Genomic DNA, 12,121 nt, shown 5'->3' with positions numbered 1-12,121 from the left:
ATTTGGATCCTCCCTGTGTATTGGATACTAAAGTTAGGGTTACAGAATATAGAAAAAAAATCATATTTTATCTGTAAAGAAAAAGAAAGATTCTGTAAAAGTTATGACAGCATATTGAAAATATGTGTAAATTCTGTAGAACTGCATAACCCATATAGAATTAGGGTTTCAGAATACAGAAAAAATATGTATATTCTCTTTAAGAGCATAGAAAGATTCTGTAAAGGTTCTGCTAGTGTACAGAAAAAAAAAATTTATTTTATCTGCCAGGACATAAAACGATTCTGTAAAAGATAATAAAAAATATGTAAAATACATACAACTTCTTACAAAGATTCTGTAAACTGAAAATGTAGAAAAAATTATTTCTAACCATAACTTTAATCTGTTTAATTTCTTCCTTTCAACACTTGCACTTGTGGAGGCAAGACATTTTTTCATTGCTTGAGAAATTACATTTTTTTTCTATAATCTCAGCAAACATATGTAATTCTTCTACTTTTTCCAAAATATTACATAATTTCTCTACTAAAGGTGGTTTTTTAAAAATAGAAACATTATGTAATGGAAGTAGTGCTATTACTGGATTTACATTTATATTTACGGCATTTAGCAGACACCCTTATCCAGAGCGACTTACAAAAGTGCTTTGTCGTTTACTCATAGAATATATCCTAGTACAGTACAGTAGGTTAGAATCAAACATACCAATGAACTAGAATACTGTAGAATACAGGAATGAATGCTGATACCTAAAAGTCCAAAAATACATAAGGTCTATCTTAAACAATGATAAGTGCTAGAAACAATAAGTGCTAGAGTTTGTTAAACAACATAATAATAAACAATAAGTACAATAAGTACTTATACAAGTACAAGTACTTGAACATTAATTTACTGTAATAATGTAATGTAACAAGTACATTATTGTACAATAAGTACAATAAGTCAATAAGGGAGCAGTGTCAGTTGTCCTTTAAATATTCTGCAAATAGATGGGTGTTCAGTCTGCGTTTGAAGACTGCAAGGGACTCTGCTGTCTGGACAGCAAGCGGGAGTTCATTCTACCATCTTGGAGCTGGGACAGAAAATAGTCTCGATGCTTGTCGTCCATGAGACCTGAAGCAAGGTATTTCAAGCCAAGCCGCACTTTAGGTTCGAAGTACTCGAGGTACGGCTCTGGCTTTGACCATCAACTTTATGTATGAAGGGGCTGAACCATTTTTATCTTTGTAGGCATGCATCAAGGTTTTAAATCTGATGCATGCAGCTACAGGGAGCCAATGAAGGAAGCGCAGCAGTGGAGTAATGTGTAAACTTCGGAAGATTGAAGACCAGTCGTGCTGCTGCATTCTGGACAAGTTGTACAGGTTTGATGGCTCTTAGAGGAAGACCAGCAAGTAGCGAGTTGCAGTAGTCTAGCTTTGAGATCACAAGAGACTGCACAAGCACCTGGGTAGTTTCCTGCGAGAGAAAGGGGCGAATCCTTCGTATGTTACAAAGGAGAAATCTGCAAGGCCGGGTTAGATTTGAAACATGAGTTGAGAACAACAACTGGTTGTGCAAAGTTATGCCCAGGCTACGGGCAGCTTCGGATGGTGATACCATGGAGTTCTCAAACGAAACTGTGAGGTCATGGTAAGGTTTGGGAGTACCTGGGATGTACAGAAGCTCAGTTTTACTGGAGTTGACCTTCAAGTTGTGGGCTGTCATCCGTGACGCAATGTCAAGCATGCTGAGATGCGTCTGGAGACCTATGTGTCAGATGGTGGAAAAGAAAGAAATAATTGTGGTAGGAGAAACCAGAAAGTCTTTTGGAGAAAAATAAAAGTCTTTTATTAACTTGCCTCACTATGTTGTGAAGTTTTAGCAAAAATAATCATGCAAACTCGATGTATAGTGACTGATGACTTTGTGCGCCTTTGCAGAGGTGGAGATGTCTAGGACACCTAGTGGCAAATACTGTGTAGCGAATTAGTTATTTCATTTGTACACTCAAAACTGTTCAATTTATTAGACAAGACCCCGGTGAATAAGGAAATGTAGAGCATGACTGAAAATGAATCTGCTGCATACACATTATACACCCCAAAAATCAAAGGCATTTTTTTGTTTTTTGAAATTTTCTTCTGTATTAGATGAGCTGAAATGGAACCTAAATGAAGGGAAAATAAGCCTGGATATGAATGGATAGCTTGTCCCAAGTGTCTACTTCAGTGTGTTAAAGTGAACAAGTTCACATGCTGTGATTACATATTACATCCTGTACACACAGAAGGCAAGAGTGAAAGGATGATGTGCAATACTCAAACATGTCCAAAAAGTTACATTTCAGCACAGAGCTGTGTGACTTTGAGAACTTTTTAAGGAAGTAAAATTCCTGTAGTGTAAAGAAGGTTGGGTCACTCTTTATGTTATATTGTAGTGTCACAATGTCTATTGTGTATATATATATCTCACGCTGTCTATTGTATAATACACAGCCTATCACTGAGCAACTTTGATCCGTCTTCATTAACACTACACATCTGCCCATGCTGTATTCCTCCCACTTTGTGGGAGGACACATGCCTGAAAGCTCTAAACAAAGAATACTGTAGCTCTCCTCTTTGCATAATTACTTGATTTGTGATCATTTTGCTTCAGACAAAACTATAATATGCTTCAAACTAAATCAGTTTCTTTGTTTTCAGTTGATGATATCAGAAGCAAATCCTCCTTTTGGCAGTGTGCCAAGGCAGGAATTATATGTCATAAATGTGGTTTCTACCTCTGGCACAGATATCAATCTGCTGTGGGAACGTTTCCAAATGATACAGACAGCAAAATTTACTTCATGGGAAGCATTAGAAAAAATGCAGAAATGTCATGGAATTCTCCTCCCCCCATGAGTCATGTGGTATACTTTGTAACCACGCCCCTTTGTTGTGATTCTTCCTCCCTGGTTGACTTCCTTTTTTTTTGCTGGAGACAAAGACCTTTTCCTCTGTCTCCTATATCTCCTGCTGAAATGAAAAGGCTACCTGGATGCTCCAGAGACTTGCACTTACTTCCCTGTTACAACATGTGCACCTTCTGCACACCCTTCCTTCAGCTGGAGCCTTCACTGATTGGCTAGAAAATTGAGAATGTTCACACTGAGCTGAAGGCTCTGTGAAAAACAGTAGCTTATATTCATATAAATTAAAGGTAAAACATGGAAAATACATTATAGTAATCAAGATGAAAAGTTAATGTTGTGCATATTCAAATTGTGTTTGACAGTTTGTAAGCTCTGAACAAGAAATAATTAGTATATTGTCACATGTCTGCAATAACTGCAACTTTGGTTTAAAGAAATGTATGGTTTGCTATCATTACTTGTCTTTACACTAGATAGAACATTATTTGGTTTTTACAACATTGCAACAAAACCACAAAACAAAACTAAATGAAAAATTATGAATGGTGCCCCTATCCCCATGGCCATTCCACTGGAAATTTTACAGGCTCATGCAAATGGACATACTGACCAAGAATTCTGATGATTGGACAAATCTTAACCTGTTTATTGTCAGTTGTCAACTGATAGGCATCCTCTATTGGCAGCAGTTCACTTGGGCTGGCTCTAAACCCTATAGGTAGCATTCCAGAAGGATGGCTGATGACACACAACATACAGATGGACTGCTCAGCATATTAGGAATATTATTACCACTGCAATAAGGTAATCAAACTTCACTTACAATTTAGTACCTTCTTTGCTCTGCTCAACCTAATTCACCTCATTAGGTGAGCCCCCAGCAGGCTCTCGTTTCTGGCTTTAAGCAGCCTGGGCCCTCTTCCCAGGACTGGAATTAGTTGATAGGTCAGGTGTATTGGGGCAGGGTAAGCAATTATTTGGATTTGTGAACTCTTTGACATAATTAAATGATTCATTTCTGTGCATATTTCACAAACATAATAATCTGTCTTAAATCTTCACACTATAACTAAGGGGTCCATTCTATTGTAATATTTTCTATAATACATTTCCAGATTTTACTCTGCAACTTCATGGTAGCAAAACGAAGGAAAGAAACATAAGAATGCCCAGAGTCACGTACACAGTAGAAGGGCGGAGTGCTCTGCAGGAAATGGAAGAGCTCAGACGCACAATAAACTGGCCTCAAAAAGAGGACCAGATCTGAAGAAGTGTAAACAGTCCAGGGGAAAGCCGGGATATGTGGAGGAGAACAAGTGCTGGTGGTTAGTAGGCTGATGGCCCGTGACAGTGGCAGGAGTAGCCATGCAGGTGGTAAATATAACCTGTTTAACTGACTATGACCAAAACAAATGACCACTGCTCTGCTTAGCACATCATTGCACCCAATGTTTTAAGTCCTACTTATTTTAAAACTGCTTTTTTTTTTTTTTGCATTTCAAAGGGAACACTATTAAGTTTTATATGCATGGGTGTGGCATAGAAAGCTATTCTTTGTGGTACAGCTTTGTGAGGGATGATGGGAGCATGCGAACCCATGTGTGCTTTGCAGACTTGGGAAAAAAGCATAAGTTGTGGGAGGTGATTCAGGATTAGAGTATGTGTCACTGTTTGGGTGGTTCATTCTCTGTATGAAAGTAGTAAGTGTAATGAATGTAAATTGGGTTTCGTTGCAAGGACTCTCACTGCATAATAGGGTGTGGAGCTCTGCAACCCGGGAATGCTTCGTGCTTAGTAGAGACAATGTTCCTCACATCTGAGAGGAGCCAATTGAGGTGGATAGTGAATCTTAAAATGGCGCTCCCTGGTCGAGTCCCTCTACAGCTGTTCCAGGCAAATGCCACTGGAGGGGTGCCCAGGGGCAGACCCAGGAGCCACTGGAGGAATTACTATATTATAATTATCTCTATATTATATTATGTAGCTGACCTGGGAGCAATTGGGTGTCCCATGTGAGGATCTGGAACCTGTTGCAAGGAGTTGAATAGTCTGGGCTGATCTTCTTGACATCCTGTGATAATCATGGTAGAAACAGACAGAACAGATATACAGGAAACCTATTGCTACATAAGTACTTACATAGATATTTGTACATTTCCATGTCAGTTTCATAGTCTCTTAATGTTAAATTCTGTCTCAATGAGGTCTTACTATACCTGGCCAAAGCTAGAGTTTTCAGCATATGTGATGTGATGCACAGATTCCACTATGATAAGCTGACAGACAAGTCAAGGTACTTGACAACCTCGCAACATCTTTTGGAAGCCAAGAATGCCAGCGGGAATAAGTCCAGCACCAGAGGTGTTCCGGCACAGGCGCACACAGACACCAGATGTTCAATGTAAGTGAAGAATTATGCGACAGAAGGCTTAATGCATCTAGCAGACGCACTTAGCAGAGCTCACCTGCAAGAATGGAACACTGGAGGTTTCCGCTGAGGCTGAAATTCATAATCATATTGGAGGAAGGACTGGGGAAAAGGCTGAAACAGAAAGACAAAATACTCCAGTCCCTGGAACAGATCATACCACAAGGTTGCTGATGGCAGAAGACAGAAGTGATGGATATAGTGAAACCACTACATGTATTTAAAATCCTAAATGATGGTTTGGTTTATGTGGTGGACCGACGGAAGGTGGGTGACCGTTCCCACGTTGTGCAGACGTCCCTCATCAACTTGACCATCTCGGAGCTGGTCTCTTTAAACTCCTCGATCATGTTGAGGTAGACACGGAAAAAGTTGTGGAATACCAGCACAATTATGTCGTAGATGGAGAAGACAATGAACCAGCCCCAGGCGATGTCCAGACCAGAAGGGCCTTCGGGGACTGCACGCTCACCTGGTGCATTCTGGGATTGGACTTTGGCTCAACCCCTTTCACAAAGCCCCATTTTTTGTTTGATAAGCTTCTTACGTTTGTGAAAATGGCTCATCACTGTTCATGTTGGCAGGACTACCGAGGCTCCGTTAGGAGGGTTTCATACCTGTGGGTAGAGTTCTAGCACACCTGAGTGTGTTGCATAAATTCTGTGGAAGTATGTTACCATAGCAACTTGATTTACTTTGAAGTGTTGCTCAAAGAATTGTCAAATACAATGAACAGCCCTGAAAAGGCTCAATAAGACACCAAACCAGGTTTGGATGCAAAGCAGTCAGCCATCTTCCCTCTGAAGCTAAGAGAACATGAGTGGCTTGTGAAGTGTGCAGCAGGACAGTAGGATGAAATCTGCCAGCTTCTGCTCCAGGACATCAAACTGGCAGAGAAGAGAAACTTCATGTCTGGCTTCACAGCACTTCACTGGGCTGCTAAACAAGGAAACAGCAAAACAGTGTGCAAGATCCTTCATCTTTCACGGCGAAGTGGGCCAGGGGTTGAAGCTAATACCAAGAGCTATGATGGCTACACCCCGATACACATCGCTGCTATTCACAGACACAAATTCCTGCCTGATCTGCCCCCCACAGATGACTGTGACCTGCATTACTTCCGGGTAAGCTTCAGCCAACTTAAACTGGACCACTGGATCATAGTGCCCCACGAGTATAACCCCATGTATTGCAAGGGCACCTGTCCGAGGGTGGTGGGCAACATCTATGAGTTGCCGATGCACAGGATGGTGCAAACTATCATTTACGAGAAACTTGATTCCTCTGTGCCCAGACCCTCATGCGTTCCTTCTGAGTACGACCATTCCGAGTTTTGACCATTGAAAATGACTGCTCTATTGCCTACTGCTTACTCTATTGACTCTAATGACAGCTCTGTTACCTACTGCTTACTGTCATGATCTGAACTGATTGCTGCCCAACGTCGTGTGTCAAAACAAAAGGTGGTCATTTTCTTCACTGTAGCCATTTCATCCAAACAGTATTAAGAACATTTGAGTGTTCAGTAAAGGATTTGTGTACTCTTTCCACTGTTCTCTAAATTTCCATCATGCTAATGAACAGAGGTTTTGGGATGGAGATTTTATACCTGATCTATAGGAGTAGGTCTAATGGACTATAAAGTTGACGAGAAAAAAAACATCAATTTTGCCACCATTTATGTCCATAGATGCTGCGATTACAAATAATAACACTGTGTTGATTCTTTAGATGACAGGTGATTTGACCGGATGTTGCAGCAGTACAGCCAACTACTCCTGATCATAACATATTCATTACAACTCTTCCCTTTTTTATGTCTGAGGTGCTCATGTTCATGATGCTCAAGAAAATACCAAGACCCACAAATGCCACTCTAACATGACAACACGTGATCTTGCAACTTGTATGTGTTTTAAGAAAAACGCCCAGTGTTTTAAAGTGCAGCAGCAAACATGTAACTGAACTCTATGAGCGGAGTAATTTCTTCCATTCTGTTGAAATTAATAGGCATCTGTTAAACTCATTCATGAGCGTATTTTAAAGTGCATTCAATATTGCCCTAGCTGTAATCTTTTGAATCTTGTAACCATGTGGCATCATATGTATAAAAAAAGACACACTTACAAAAGTGGCATGAATTTGTGGCGGAACAGCATCCATCCCCTTCAAGTTAGTAGCAGCAAGTTCTAACATTTTAGATCCAACCTACATTGTAGGACAACTTCCTGTTGAGCTGGATATCAGTGTTTTAAGCAGTGTGGAAAAATCAAATGGACTCGACCCAGATGTGCAGATGAAAGAGCTTTATTGGTTCTGTCCCTTATGCACCGAGGGAGAGAAGCCTCAAACTTCTCTCTCACATGAGTTCATATACCCCCACCATTCCCCGTTGTTCTCTCATGAGCTAATCTCATGACTCCAGGTGCCATGCATCTCAACCGTCTGTGAACATTCTTTCCTGCTAAAAAACAAGTTGTTACTCCCTGCTGCTGCACCCCTGCCCAGCAACAGTTAAACGATAACTGTCATAGTCCATTACTTTTCTATTCGCCTTTCTTGCAGACTGGTCAAGACAAGGGCAAAGGTCAAGTATTTCTTACCTCCTCTTTTAAGCCAGCATTAAGCATTTTTCCTCATAGCAGGTTTCTGTTTTGTAGGAAGACGGTAAGCAGCTGGAAGATTCCACCGTCTCAGTGCATCATAGAGTGAATTACCAACACAGCTGTCGACTGTTACAACTAACAAACCACTTTAAATTTTGATAGATAGAGCCCTTTTTAGATAGAGATTTTCTCCTCTCTGGAGAAGTAACAGAAGAGCGTTCACTAGTCCAGTTCACCCCTGCATCTCACTATCATCTGTACCCAACTCACAGGTCCTCATCCAGTACCCTTCTCACTACATGACCAAAGCGTTCTGCTGAAGTGCATGCCACACTTCCACAGACACCCAAATGCGTTCCATCAAATTCCTGACTGACTCCATCTGAGGTGTTGCGAGCTTGTCTAGGCTCAAGGCCATAACACAAAGTGGGAGGAATACAGCGTGGGCAAATGTGTAGTGTTAATGAAGACAGACTGAGACAGACCAAAGTTGTTCAGTGATAGCCTGTTATATATTATACAATAGACAGTGTAATATATATCATATATATACACAATAGACATTGTGACACTGCAATATAACATAAAGAGTGACCCAACCTTCTTTACACTACAGTAATTTTACTTCCTTAAAATGTTCTCAAAGTCACACAGCTCTGTGCTGAAATGTAACTTTTTGGATATGTTTGAGTACAGCATGTGAACTTGTACACTTTAACACGCTGAAGTAGACACTTGGGACAAGATATCCATTCACATCCAGGCTTATTTTCCTATCATTTAGGTTCCATTTCGGCTCATTTAATACAGAAGAAAATTTCAAAAAACAAAAAATGCCTTTGATTTTTGGGGTGTATAATGTGTATGCAGCAGATTCATTTTCAGTCATGCTCTACATTTCCTTATTCACCAGGGTCTTGTCTAATAAATTGAACAGTTTTGAGTATGTACATGAAATTACTAATTAGCTACACAATATTTGCCACTAGGTGTCCTAGACATCTCCACAGTGTTCAAAAATCTCTGCAAATGCGCACAAAGTCATCAGTCACTATACATCGAGTTTGCATGATTATTTTTGCTAAAACTTCACAACATAGTGAGGCAAGTTAATAAAAGACTTTTATTTTTCTCCAAAAGACTTTCTGGTTTCTCCTACCACAATTATTTCTTTATTTTCCACCCTCTGACACATAGGTCTCCAGACGTATCTCAGCATGCTTGACATTGCGTCATGGATGACAGCCCACAACTTGAAGGTCAACTCCAGTAAAACTGAGCTTCTGTACGTCCCAGGTACTCCCAACCCTTACCATGACCTCACAGTTTCGTTTGAGAACTCCATGGTATCACCATCCGAAGCTGCCCGTAGCCTGGGCATAACTTTGCACAACCAGTTGTCGTTCTCAACTCATGTTTCAAATCTAACCCGGTCTTACAGATTTCTGCTTTATAACATATGACGGATTCGGCCCTTTCTCTCGCAGGAAGCTACCCAGGTGCTTGTGCAGTCTCTTGTGATCTCAAAGCTAGACTACTGCAACTCACTACTTGCTGGTCTTCCTCGAAGAGCCATCAAACCTCTACAACGTTTCCAGAATGCAGCAGCATGACTGGTTGCATGTCTCTAGCTCACATAGTGGGTAAACAAATAAGGCAAGTGAGGTGTCTATGTTTTCGTCTAAGCATACTCTATTTGTTGAAACAGCTGCCAATCACTTGGCTTGCGCCTGGAAAATGCTTGTGAATTAATTTGATATCCCCCTCCTTGGTAAGCCTTGGTGAGAATTGCTGTGACTCCAAAACAACAGCAGTGCAATGGCCAATAGAAATCAAGGAATCTAAGAAAAGGGGGGTCTAATGCTCTATTCAGAAGCAGTTTTACATCAGTAACGTGCATTTTGAGGTGACTAAAGGCTTGCATATTTTGTGTTACGTTGCGAAGGAAGGAAGTGAGCACGTAATTAAAGAACTTTACTAACAGTCTATATACCTTTTAAACATGTCATGCAGTTGGTTTGATGGTAATTGAATTTTCTATGACAAAATATGAAGTTATACTATACTAGAAGCATTTTTTAAAAGGACAGGCACGATTGTTGGAAATTTGCCAGAAAAACACAACATCTTCTGCATGGGATTTCTGGTGATTTCTGGATTTCTGGTTTATGTAGATAGCTGAAAATTGGTAAGAAGGTACCTGTGTTAATCATAAGAAATATTATGTTGAAAAATGTACTGTATCTTAAGAATATTCGATGCTATCAAGTGGTTTATTAGTTTGGGCCCGCCGGCGGGCCCGCAAGGGGGCGGCGTGCAACAGGAGTTTTTTAACCTTAGGAAATCTGTGTTCTACATATTCAAAAGAAGCACACTGGCTTCTTCTTTGATGAAAATCTCCTTGTTAAAGAACCTTTTTTTTTCTACTGCTTTGTTGTAAGTTTAAATTTGGTTAATGTTTGTTCAGAGTTGTATGATTTATAATATTTTTACTGTTTGGAAAGGCTTATAATCTTACAAGGTGGAACATTATCTTCAAAATATGTACCAACTCAAGGTTAATAGAAGAATGTGTGACTTTGTACTTTGTTATATATGTGCTTGTCTACAGTGGGGATTTTTTTTGTTCAGTCCTTGCTTTCTAGTACATATCTTGAGCCATAGGTCAAATACATAATTTAATTTTACTTTAATTTAATATTTGTAGCTGTTTAATACAAGCATGCAGGGCGCCCCTGTCAACTCAAGGCTCCAGATTGTGCTCTTCATATGCGCACTGGCAAAGTAGTGATTAAGGGAACAAGAGTAGTTGCATATTATCAACCTTGAGACAAAAGATTGCATTCACTGTATTCACTTTCAATAGATTTATTTTATACAGACCCTGTGGAGTCAGATAAGCTGTCCTAAGAATATGAAAGATTCTGGTGAGTTCCATATTTCCAAAGCAAGTCAGTGTTCTTGCATCACTGGTTGGTCAGGAGCTCTTTGAAGTTTAGAACATAGTCTGTCCTAAATGATGTGTACTGTCTGTTAGATCCTGGAGCCTTTCTGTCTTCAGGCACCCAACGCAAGGTCTCTGCTTATCAGCCATGACATGGCGGCTTGACCGTGAGCTGGTCGCCCGAGGTTATCCGCTCCCTCTTCTTGTCTCCTTTACCCCTCCCTTTCTCTTTCTCTCTCTCTCTCTCTCTCTAAGCACAGGAGTGGCTCATGGTGGGCATGGGAACAGCTCGTGGCTTGTTCATGCAGAGAACATCTAATCTTTACTAACCTTGTCTTTCCTTTCTATGTAGACCCTTAGAACATGCCTCACTTTTGCCCATCATCCTGTAGATTTAGATAGTAGATATAGGACACATATACCCTGTGCTTTCCTCATTAAAGTGGAACTCTCTTGATTCACTACCTTGGTGTCAGTGTCTCTTGACTTCCCCAGGTTGATCCGGCTACAAAGGACGGAGGGCAGAGGGTAACTTGGAGGAGATCAAACAGGACTGAAAATCGACTATTGTCTGATCTATTGTCTGATCTGGCCTGGCAATCTCTTTGTCTTTGGCAGGCCAGAAACCCTAATGGGACTCATTGGTAATAGGCGAACCGCAGTGGTAATTTCACATTTTACAAAGGGCCTAAAAGTGGTCAGTTGTGTCAGTTTTGATTAGGGTTAGGGTCTGCTTACTAACTTTAACTTTTCTGTTAAATTATGTAATTTTTCTTTTAGGTTTTTTTGGGAGGGAAGGAGGATTTGCTTTTTTTAAATGTATTTTTAATCCAATTTATGTAATCGTGTTGGACAGCAAAAATGCATGTTATAAATTACAACATAATTGAAAATGATGTAATATTTCTACAACAAACACATAACAATATGTATTCTGCTTTTAAAAGTAATACTTTTATTTTGTTGTAGGACTCATTTTTCACCACGAGGTGGCGGTGTTATGTAGTATTTTGTCCTTAGAGATAGTATACCATTTTTACACTGTACACATTTACAGAATCAAATTTTCCTATATATATATATTCTGTAACCCTGGCTCTAATCCTAGTATCTGATATACTGGGAGGATCCAGATTGTTTGACGTGCCCCACTGGAGACCTGTGGAGCTAAGATAAAGACCAGACTTGAATTACAGACATTTTACAGATTCTTTCTAGGTCCTAATAGAGAATTTACATAT

This window comes from Electrophorus electricus, chromosome 18 (assembly GCF_041902795.1).
Source record: "Electrophorus electricus isolate QZ-2024a chromosome 18, ASM4190279v1, whole genome shotgun sequence".
Taxonomy (NCBI): domain Eukaryota; kingdom Metazoa; phylum Chordata; class Actinopteri; order Gymnotiformes; family Gymnotidae; genus Electrophorus; species Electrophorus electricus.
The sequence above is the reverse complement of the archived record's forward strand: the minus strand, read 5'-3'. Positions refer to the sequence as shown.